The following is a 10556-nucleotide window of genomic DNA, read 5'->3' on the forward strand; positions in this document are numbered from 1 at the left end:
GAGAAACAATCGTAAATCATTAATAAATTCACTAGCCTCGTAATAATAAAAATTAAACCCATTACTATAACAACTTCAAACGTGAGAACAACCTTTCCCCGGAAATTCATTTTTCTTAGATTTCGAAACATGGAGCGCTTGTTAAAGGTAGTGTGTACAGATCTAACATTTCTGTACAGTGGAATTAAAGTTCTTAAGTGTAGATAAAATGGCCTGTAATAGATATAGCTGTAAAACTGAACGTGTCGATCACGATCCAATTTGATACACGTTCGCGATAAAGAAGATCGCTGAGTACAGCCATTTCTAAAAGCAACGTGAACTTTGTTTGCACCAACTATAGAGTTTAAATCACCGGGCAATGTAAATAGCCCCCTAGCATATTTCAGCAATTTTACGCTACAGATAAGGTATAAGGTTGTTTAAAAAAGAACTGATATTTTCGTTGAATCATATATTATTAACACCCAAAACATACAATTTTTATTCGATATTACCTTATGTACCGGCCTGTGACAAGCACAAAAAAAAACCGTTTCTTATTAAGCAAGCTATTGCTATTTTTCTCTACTTTAAAGAGATATGCAAAGTATGAATAATCTGATCGATACAGTTCAATTATTAAAGCCAATGGACTTAACAACAAATATTACTAGTTGGTATATCAATCAAACGTTTTCAAATAAAATTTTCAAATAAAACGTCAGTTTAAAATTGAAAATTACAGGAGCTATGTAGACAATAAGCAAGGTAATAGAAAATTATATTATTCACAATTATGAGAGATAGTTGACCGTGGATGACTAATACGAGGAGAAGATGGTTGGGGGTGCGGTCAAAATAAAACACAAATAAGTTAATGTAACTTATATAATCGTGCCAACGAGTTTCTGCAAGTTTCTAGCCTTCATCAGGGCTAAGGACAGAACATGATAACAACCAATGAATACATAACATATACACAGAATGACATAAAGTAAATAGTTTTCCAGAATGGAATTAATAAAATAAAGTGATGAGAGAAGTGGAAAATAAAATGTATGCATAGGTAATTGAATAAGTAGGTAAAATAATATAATTAAGGAAATAATCTTGAAATAAAAAATGAAGTTATATAATGCAAAGAAATATGAATATATTAGTTATTAATAATCTAAAAATTAAAATATGGAAAGAAGAATAAAATTGAGAGAAAGAAAATATATGTACCATAATAATAGCTAAATATATGTAACCATAATAATAGATAAAGAGGCAAAATATAAGTAAAGTTTAACAAAAGAAATGAATGGAAAAAAAAAATTTGAAAACAACAATAATAATATATGATGAACATTACTAATAACGTGGGTCAGGAAAATGGAGAAAAGAAGGGGGAAGGAGGTGTAAAATAAAGATAAGGGAAAAAAGAGAATAAAACGATCCTGTTAGCTTGAAATCTAACAGCCAAGTGGTTTTCTGCGGCTAGAACGGCCAAACTCCGAATTAAAAAATACGTTACAAGAATGACTAAGTGGGAAACGTTACGCCTGGGTAAAAAATAAAAAGTAAAAAGTAGAAAATGTTTAGAGGAAGAAAGCGTGTGAGAGGTTGACGACAAATGGTTTTTGAAAAATGTTAAAATTATATTATAGATATATGTACAAGTATGACGAAGTACCGAAAGATGACAAAATGTCATGAGTACATAACAACAGTTAAAAAGATAAAAGTTAAACAAAATTTTCCATTCTTTTCTATTGTTAAACTTTACTTATATTTTGCCTTTTTATCTATTATTATGGTTAAATATATTTTCTTTCTCTCAATTTTATTTTTCTTTCCACATTTTAATTTTTAAATTATTAATAACTAATATATTCATATTTATTTCCATTATATAACTTCATTTTTATTTTATTTCTTTAATTATGTTATTTTACCTACTTATTCAATTACCTATGTATACATTTTATTTTCATTACATTTTATAGAGAGAAGTGGATCTCATCACTTTATTTTATTAATCCCAATCTGCAAAATGATTTACTTTATCTCATTCTGTTTATATTTTCTATATTCATTGGTTGTTATCTCGTTCTGTTCTTAGCACTAATGAAGGCTTGAAACTCTATCAGAAACGTTGGCACGATTAAATAAGTTACATCAACTTATTTGTGTTTTATTTTGACCACACCCCCAACCATCTTCTCCTCGTATATTATTCACAGATCTAATGAAGTCTATTCGCTAATAAACATATTAAATAATCCAATAAAGACCCAAAACCAAGAATGGATTACAGAAATATTTGTTGACTAAAAACCAAAAAAAAATTTAAACCTCCTACAAACAGCTACATATATTGAACGGTGTATTAGCAATTCTTGTTTGATTCGTTTGTTGAGGTGGGATTTACTATCTCTGGTTTTCAATATTGTGATATTGTAGTCTTCAGCTGAATTGGATAAGCGTTTACCATTTAGTTATTTAGTGCTACGATCTTTATTTTTCTGATAGCAGTCACAAATTTAGTTTTTATTAGTACTATATTTAACTTTATTTTTTAAAAAAGATTGTTAATCCGAGGAGCTGGTTCTGCAGTAGTTCAGTATCTTTATCATTTTCTTTCACTATTTATAAAAATTCTTCATCAGATCTGCAATTAACAAATATTGGTTATCAAGATAAAAAGTACTTATAAAATTTTTCTTTTATATATTTTGAATTAATCACTATTTTATCCAAGTCCCATTTCTTCTATATATTTTTTTTCAAAATGTTAGAGTTTTTCTGCTTAGCATTTTACTGAACAAAACATGCAATACAACGTTTGACTATCACTTTCAAAAGTAGTTCTCACTGAAAAGTGTTCTTATTCATAGGCATGAGCGATAGATACCTCTATGTCGGTAATTATAAACAATATTAAAAATATTTGAAAGGAATCCAGTCTTAATCGATGAATATTACTTTAATCGGTATTAAAAAAGAAAAAAAACCGGTTATTAAAAAAAATACGTCAGCGAACAGTAGGCGCTGATTAGGCTCAGTAAAAGTTTAACAATACCGACTATTGCAAAATGTTTCTGGTCATGTTTAAATGGTTTGAGAACTGAGGAACACGTGCGAAAAAATTAGTCTGTCATAGTCTGGATTCCAGAATTTCTCGTCGAGCATGACTTCAGTCTCGCACTGTATTAACCGTAAAAGCCACCCTATTATTCTGTGTCATTCTGGGGTGTAAATGCTAAACCGTGCCTCCGTCATGATGCATTTATTCCTTATTTGTAGATTAAATGATTTGACAATAAAGTTGGCCTATCCAATTTATGTTGCGTTGGGATGCGAAATTTGACAGGTTCTGATTTTAACTGTTTCCTGGAAGCCCAAAAACATGCATAATTTAGGAAATGCATACTTCAAAAGCTCGATTTAAACTCTGAACATATTGGATTTATTACGCATAGACTAAAGAATGCGTTTTAGTAGGAGACAAAGCTCTTAAATATAACTATCAAATATTTTGGATTTTTAAAAATATTTAGATTTACCATTGTATCTCCTCATATAAAAAAATATACATAAATCCATGTAAAATAGAAGCCATTTTTAAGCAGTATACTTAGGTTAGTTTTCGTGACCTACGCCCACTATATATATATATATATATATATATATATATAATACACATATATATATATTAAATGTAGTTTGATTATGTGTTTTGCTCATGTCCATTATGATTTTCAAATTTTAAGGTACTTTAAAATTTATTAATTAACTTCTGGTTGACTTCACGCCCGCAGTTCTTGTTGATTAAGTGGGTAAATGGAAAAAAAAAGCCATGAGAATTAAGAGGACAATTTTTTTTCCTGTTTATTTTATGATGCCAAAAAGATTTTGTGAGTCTGAGTTAGTCTTCAAGTGCAATACCATATCCATTCGAGAAACAAAAAACTTTTGACTCCATTTCGTTTGCTGAAGAGTTCTACAAGATAACATATTCTCCCAGGTTTTTCTATTTTCTGCTAGAATGTAAATTCTAATCACCAAGGGTTCATCTTATTGTATCTGGTATTATTTCTAAGATCATTCTAAGATCAAGAACACTTTGTCCTTGCATATTTTCGATGTTTACATAAAAATACTTCAAGATAGTTAAATCGAGCAATACTTAAAAAGCGCCTGAAATTGAAAAACGGCGTGAAACCCTCCACTCCCGCCCTCCATGGTAGCCTTACTTATCTGACTTTTCAAACAGACAATTGTAGCGAGTAGATTGGTCGATGTACGACATGTAATCATCTCACAAGAGGAGATCATAACACAAAAAAAGGCAATCCTTCACCCCCGAACCCGCCTTGCTAAGACCCCCTGGGAGCGACAGTCCTATATCACTTTTGAAATATTAGATTAAAACCGGAAGAGGAAACTTTAAGATAGTTAAATCGAGCAATATTTAAAAAGTGTCTGAAATTGAAAAACGGCCAACCTACTCGCTATAATTGTCTGTTTGAAAAGTCAGACAAGGCTACCATGGAGGCAAAAGAAAAAGAACACCCTGCCGAAGGGTTATTCATGGACGGATGAGGTTTGAAAACATATGATTGATACATCTTTTTGTAATGTTTTTATTACGTTTAACTACTACGTAAGGTTAATTAATATATCCTCAAAATATGTTTTTATAAGTACGATATAGTCCATTCTCTAATTTCTCTTCAATTTCAGTTATAGAGCTTTTTATGAATGACAAACTATCTGAATGTTAATGATTTTATTTTTTTGTTACTATCTTTACTGAGGCCAACATTTCCTTCTCACTTTCGCTCCTGTCACAAACATGAGGCTGAGACTTTATACGTCTAATGTAAAAGTTTATTTTGTAGTAATCTTAAAAAACAATAGCTGCAATATTTTCAGCACTATCTCAAAAATTGGTATAAAATATAATTTTAATTTGAATTGAACTTTAATTTGATTGGTGTCACTATAACACTTTTACTTCTGTCACTTGGTTTTTCGACACTCCCTTGCCCGCTTATAAAATGCCCTCCACTATCACCACAAAGCAAATTTTTGAGATATCACTACTCCCCCTAGACCGAAAACTTACAAAACACTATTTTTTAACCCATAAAGACCTGACTGCAATTCTGAGGAAAACGAAGGTAAACAAATCAACTGGCTAGGATAACATCTCTAATGTCCTACCTAAACAGCTCCCGAGAAAGCTCACGTTTCTCCTCAACATCTACAACTCCTGCTCTCGCCTCTGATAATTCCCAGCGGAGTTGGAACATGCGATCGTCGTTCCACTCTTTAAGCCCGAAATTAGCAGCGGGCCCGGTAGACTAACGGCCCATTAGCCTCCTCAATTACATCTCAAAAATATATGAGAAGTTACATGAAATATATACAAGAAAAGTCTCACCTATCATTCACTGCACACATACAACACAGAATATAAATCATTAAGTCAACATCTTATCAACTCAAACACCTAATCTACTCACCAGATCAGTCACTCAGACTCAAACTACTCATATACAAACCAATACTCATACCATCATTACTACATAATGCACCACTACTACCCTTTTTTACCCAACAGCCCTGACATCACTTCAACAGTACCAGAACAACATGTTACAAAAGATCTGTAAATGTAACATGACACCGATTCACTACGAAATACAACTGGAAACAGTACAGCACATCACATGAAGACACATTATGTCTTTTAACAACCTCCCTGCTTCCTTTAATCCTTTATTCCATGAACTTAACCCATCCCGCTTCCTGTGAGATGGTTGAGTGGAAAGGGTCCCATCAACCCTGTCTACATTACACTTCCTTAAGTGCTTTCTTTTCTATCCCTCTCCCCCTCCCCCATCTTTACGACATTTTTTTTCTTTATCTTACTATTATTTCTTTTTTATGTTTTATTTAATTATTTTAATTTGTTTACATCTTAACCCCCTCACCTCCAGATATAGTAAGAGTTTCCACAGAATGATCATCTCAACCCACAGATTATTTTATTAGGTATTTTATTCAGAAGTTCAAATACACATGGTAGGAATAAGTACTACTTACTTTGAATAATGTTTTCTTCACGTAATGCATTTTATTATTTCATCTTAATCTGTTCTAGAGGGTTGGAAACTATAAGCAAGCAGAAAATTCATATTTTCCTTCGTTCGCTTCTTTAACCGCTTCACTTGGTCTAAGAATGAGAAAGACATTGAAAATGTGTGAGTATTTTCATTGATGGAAAATATATTAATTTATTCATAACAATAAAGTTCTTTACTCGTGAAACAAAGATTTAACGATCATATCTTCATAGGGAATGTTTTTCTAGTTTTTGGATACCTAATTCATATTTTTAGTTTCGACACTAAAACCCAAAAACATCCTGCATATACCAAACTACCTTGGCATTATTGCACCTGTACCATTGTGACTTTCGGAGGAAATTTAAAGACACTAACGTTTACTCGACAATGTACTTCCACTACTAAAGAAAACTCGGCACACAGTAAGCGAAGAGACTACAAGCCAAAGTGCTCATTAAACGGAGGTGGAGGAAGAGCACGACGACCCTACGTGACTATGAATCAGCTATCTACTGCAGTATCTGTCCTCAGCGTAATTAACCAGGGAGGGCCTTGGTCCAGATCTCTCTCTCGTGACTCCGGCGTCTTATTGTTCTACCGTGGGCAGGGCGTCTTGTTACCGCATCGACGGTTCTTAGGGGAAACGTGATGCTGCTCTTTTCTAAGGGTAATTAATTTGTACTGTTTCTTGTTTATAGCACCTCAGGAATGGAACGCCTGAGGTATTGTATTTGAGAATATAAACGGAACTAAGTTGATCTACATGATAACGTATTTAAGGTAGGCCTATGTCTAGGATTTTATAGTAATTTTTTACGCTGTAATCGACTTACCGAAAGTTCCTCTCTATATCAGCGGTGTTACACCTCTAACCTCTCTAAAACGGTTCCAACAATTTCAATTGAACTAACCTCCAATTATTTTACTTATTTACGGACCTTTCTTTATGTTTAAAATTAGAATATTATCTACTTTTCATTTTCCATACCCCATCCCTTTATGATTGACTACTAAACAAATTATAATCACTTAGCTGAATAACATATTCAATCTCACGCTAGTGAGTCCCACTGGTGCGGACCTGCGGGCGTGCCTAAAGAATGACTTTCTGGGCCTCCGGGGCCTAGTGGGACATCACTCGAATGTGCCAATATAAATAGAACCCTTTGATGTTTTTTATCCAAATCTTCTAATAGATGCTCGTACTCTGAACAATAATGTAACCATTTGGCGTGTGGGACATTTAAACTCTGGCTGGTCCCTGTGGGACTAGGTTTTCCCGGTTGGCTCTTTCAGATTCGATTCAGTAGTCAACCCCACTATACCTTACCTAAACTAATAAACAACGGGCATTGATGACCAAGCTGTTGAACGCCCTTTCAAAACAACCAACCAACCAACTTTGATTGAACTCGTATAAAAAAAATCTTTAATTTATTGCAATTGATCTGTAGGAAATACATCATAATATAAAGAAATAAAATAAATGTTGCGAAATAAAATATAAATTAATTCAGTTCAGTGTTGGAATAATAACTAAAATAATATCCTTGTCGAACACGAAAAATATACCGCTGATTAATTTTTATTCCTTTATTGATTCATTTGTTATTACCAACCAAGACGGTTCAGGATGTAAAGTTAATTTTACGTTATATAAAAAATACCAAGAAATTTATTTTCATGAAAAAATCTAAGAAAAACAAATGTGATAATATTTATTTTTAGAAAAGTATATAGGCACCTTAATTTAAAGACTTACAGACTACATTTTTATCTCAAGGAAAATTCTAAGTGAATATGGAAGTTTCATGCACTTATTATATCTTAAATTTCAAGAATGCCTTACCTGTAAGTTTTCAAAGCACCTTTTAATATTAAAAATTAAATGATAATAATTAATTGACATATAACGTAAAGTAGATATTTTTGTAACAATAGCATGTATATATAATATATACACACACATATACATACACACACTCAAAAAGTCAAGTATCAACCCACCTACAACATTTTATTAGCACAACGTTCGTAAACAGTTGCAGAAAATATAGGTCAAGAACCACAAGTTACAAAAAAAATTATCATATGAAAAGCTTTCAATTGGATGCAAAAACAAACTGCAACAAAATCCTTTAACGTCTGGATATAGTTCAGACTGATAAGCCTCATTGAACCATACTTCTCCTAAATTATATTCTTTAAACAGTTTACTATATCGAATACATTTAATTTGGTATAAGTTTCAATTGTGTTTAGGTTTGTGATAAGAAAAATATAAGTATGAAAACATACAGTTTACACATCTAATTACCAGAATCTCGGACTGTAAATAATTAGTATTAATTCCTTAGTTTGCTCTAGTTATTTATTAGAATACTTTTATGTTACAATCTTAAAATGTTAAGTCAAATGAGACGACCTTGAAATGAATTACAAAGACTCTAAGAAAATTCTCTTACTTTCTTCAAACACAATTTAGCAAGGAATTAAGATAAGAATTAAGCTAATTAAAAAAAAATAAATTTCAATTTAGATGATATCATAAAATTCACCTCCGGATTCTTTCTTTAATAATAGGACCATTTAAAATGAACATTTCACAATTAATAAATAAACATTACAGGTAACCTTAAAACACCAAAGGTAATACCCAATACGATTTATTCCTTTTTCACATAATAAAGCATTCACTAGTTAATTGTTTTCTTTCTGTTTTAGAGGGATCGGGGAAAACAAAATCATGAAATTATTTTAAGACATTTATAATATTATAATCAAGTTAATTTGAACTTAATTCAATTAGTTATTTTAGAAACACTGTGCTTGCTATTTTTTACGGTTTTGAATTAGGAATAGTTCGGGGTACATGGTTCATAGACGTATCTTATAGTGAAAAAATAAATTCATAGCCTGTAAAAATCCATTCAAAACTTATCGTTTTGAACAGAAAGAGCATAAGTCAATAATTTGTGGGGATCTAGAAAACATTTTATCTCTAATCGTACTAAAAGTATTTTATCTGTGGATGAAAAGTTTGTCTTACAAGGCCAAACTGAACTTGCATCAGAGGTTAAAGCTAAAATAAAAATGCATTTTATGCACGAGTCAAAACAAAAACCATACTTTGGTTCAATTTATAATGATGCAGGACTGTTGAAGCTAATTCGTCATTATTTTATTTTCCTTTGGCGTTATTTTCTCCAAATCTTCAATTAAACAAGAAAACAACTCATCGGACGTTTTACAGTCTTTGACGATATTGGAGAACTTTATGTACGAGCTAGCAGCAGTGGACTGTTCACTCAAAATAGATCCTCTTAGAAATTGAGATCTTCTCATTTAAAGAAAAGTGGTCTGTTATTACCAAAAACCTATGTCATGAAAGGGAGAGGTGGAGGGAGTATCTCAAAAGATCAAGAAGAGAGTTTCATGACATAAAAATTCAAATAGTTAGAATACTCCGAAGAACAGAGGTGAAAAGTTATTTGCAGGAGGTACATATCTGGTCTTTTGAAAAGCACGTTTACATTGATAAAGGCATAGAATTCTCTTTCTCCTGCTCTTCCAACAGCACATGCTTACCCGCAAGAAAACGTGATTGTTAACGAAAGGATGCTGGAAGATATAAAGAAGTTTATAGCAGACCCGCTTCAACGCCACAATGCGGCTGAACATCGACTATAACTTACTAAAAGAATTCAGAGGACGCATCAAATTTTTGTTTGGGGAGTGTAGAGTGTGAGATTAAGCCATTTCTCAAACAATATGACTATAATGAAGCATAGTAATAAAATGTTTATTTGTTTAATTGATGACTTAAATTCTACATGTTCTAACATTATGGATTGAAATTCAAGTATAAATACATAAAATATTAAATTTACTAAAGCCAGCTGCATACTGCTACAGTACTTCAATTTTCTTACTATAATTACTGAATATTTTTCTTTCAAGTTCCTCTTTTGAAACCTAACTTCCCACTTCCCGTGACATTTTATTTTTAAACAAAGCATTAAATTTATAAAGCAAACTTACAATGTGATCAGAATTGACTTAATATACATAACTTAAATATACTGTGCAAACAGACGCCTCTAAAAAAATGTATTAATAATAAAATCAACAACTCAGATCTGTCATAACTAGTAAATGTCAGATCGGAACCTGCACTTCCAGTTTTTGTTTCAAATCTTGTAATTTTCATTTTCCAAAAATGGAATCATTTTATAATAACAATATGTATATCTTATATAATTATAAAAATATTATTTCAATAATTACGTTGATTACTTCATATCATACACATCAAATTCGTCTATTGTTAATTATATGTTTTATTTCACTCGTCTTAAGATCACTAACAGTTCACACTTCTATCCAGAAAAAGAAATGGTACAAAAATTGCAAACTAGCTTTTAATGGATAATTGCGATTTTTATCATATTC

At 31.6% G+C, this 10556-nt stretch overlaps 1 protein-coding gene and 1 long non-coding RNA gene across 4 annotated transcripts in view; both read right to left on the reverse strand.

Moving 5' to 3' along the window:
• Positions 1-10556, reverse strand: part of mol (dual oxidase maturation factor 1 mol) — a 341356-nt gene that overhangs the window by 287727 nt on the left and 43073 nt on the right. The gene's annotated exons all lie outside the window — the stretch shown is intronic.
• Positions 2564-10556, reverse strand: part of LOC112210612 (uncharacterized) — an 11586-nt gene continuing 3593 nt past the window's right edge. Inside the window, exons 2-3 of the long non-coding RNA XR_002945238.2 lie at positions 6082-6211; positions 2564-2638 (exon numbers count right to left, since the gene is read on the reverse strand). This is a non-coding gene — a long non-coding RNA (uncharacterized lncRNA). The remainder of the gene's footprint in view (positions 2639-6081; positions 6212-10556) is intronic.

This window comes from Halyomorpha halys, unplaced genomic scaffold (assembly GCF_000696795.3).
Source record: "Halyomorpha halys isolate HHAL.00 unplaced genomic scaffold, Hhal_1.1 Scaffold34.1, whole genome shotgun sequence".
Lineage (NCBI taxonomy): Eukaryota > Metazoa > Arthropoda > Insecta > Hemiptera > Pentatomidae > Halyomorpha > Halyomorpha halys.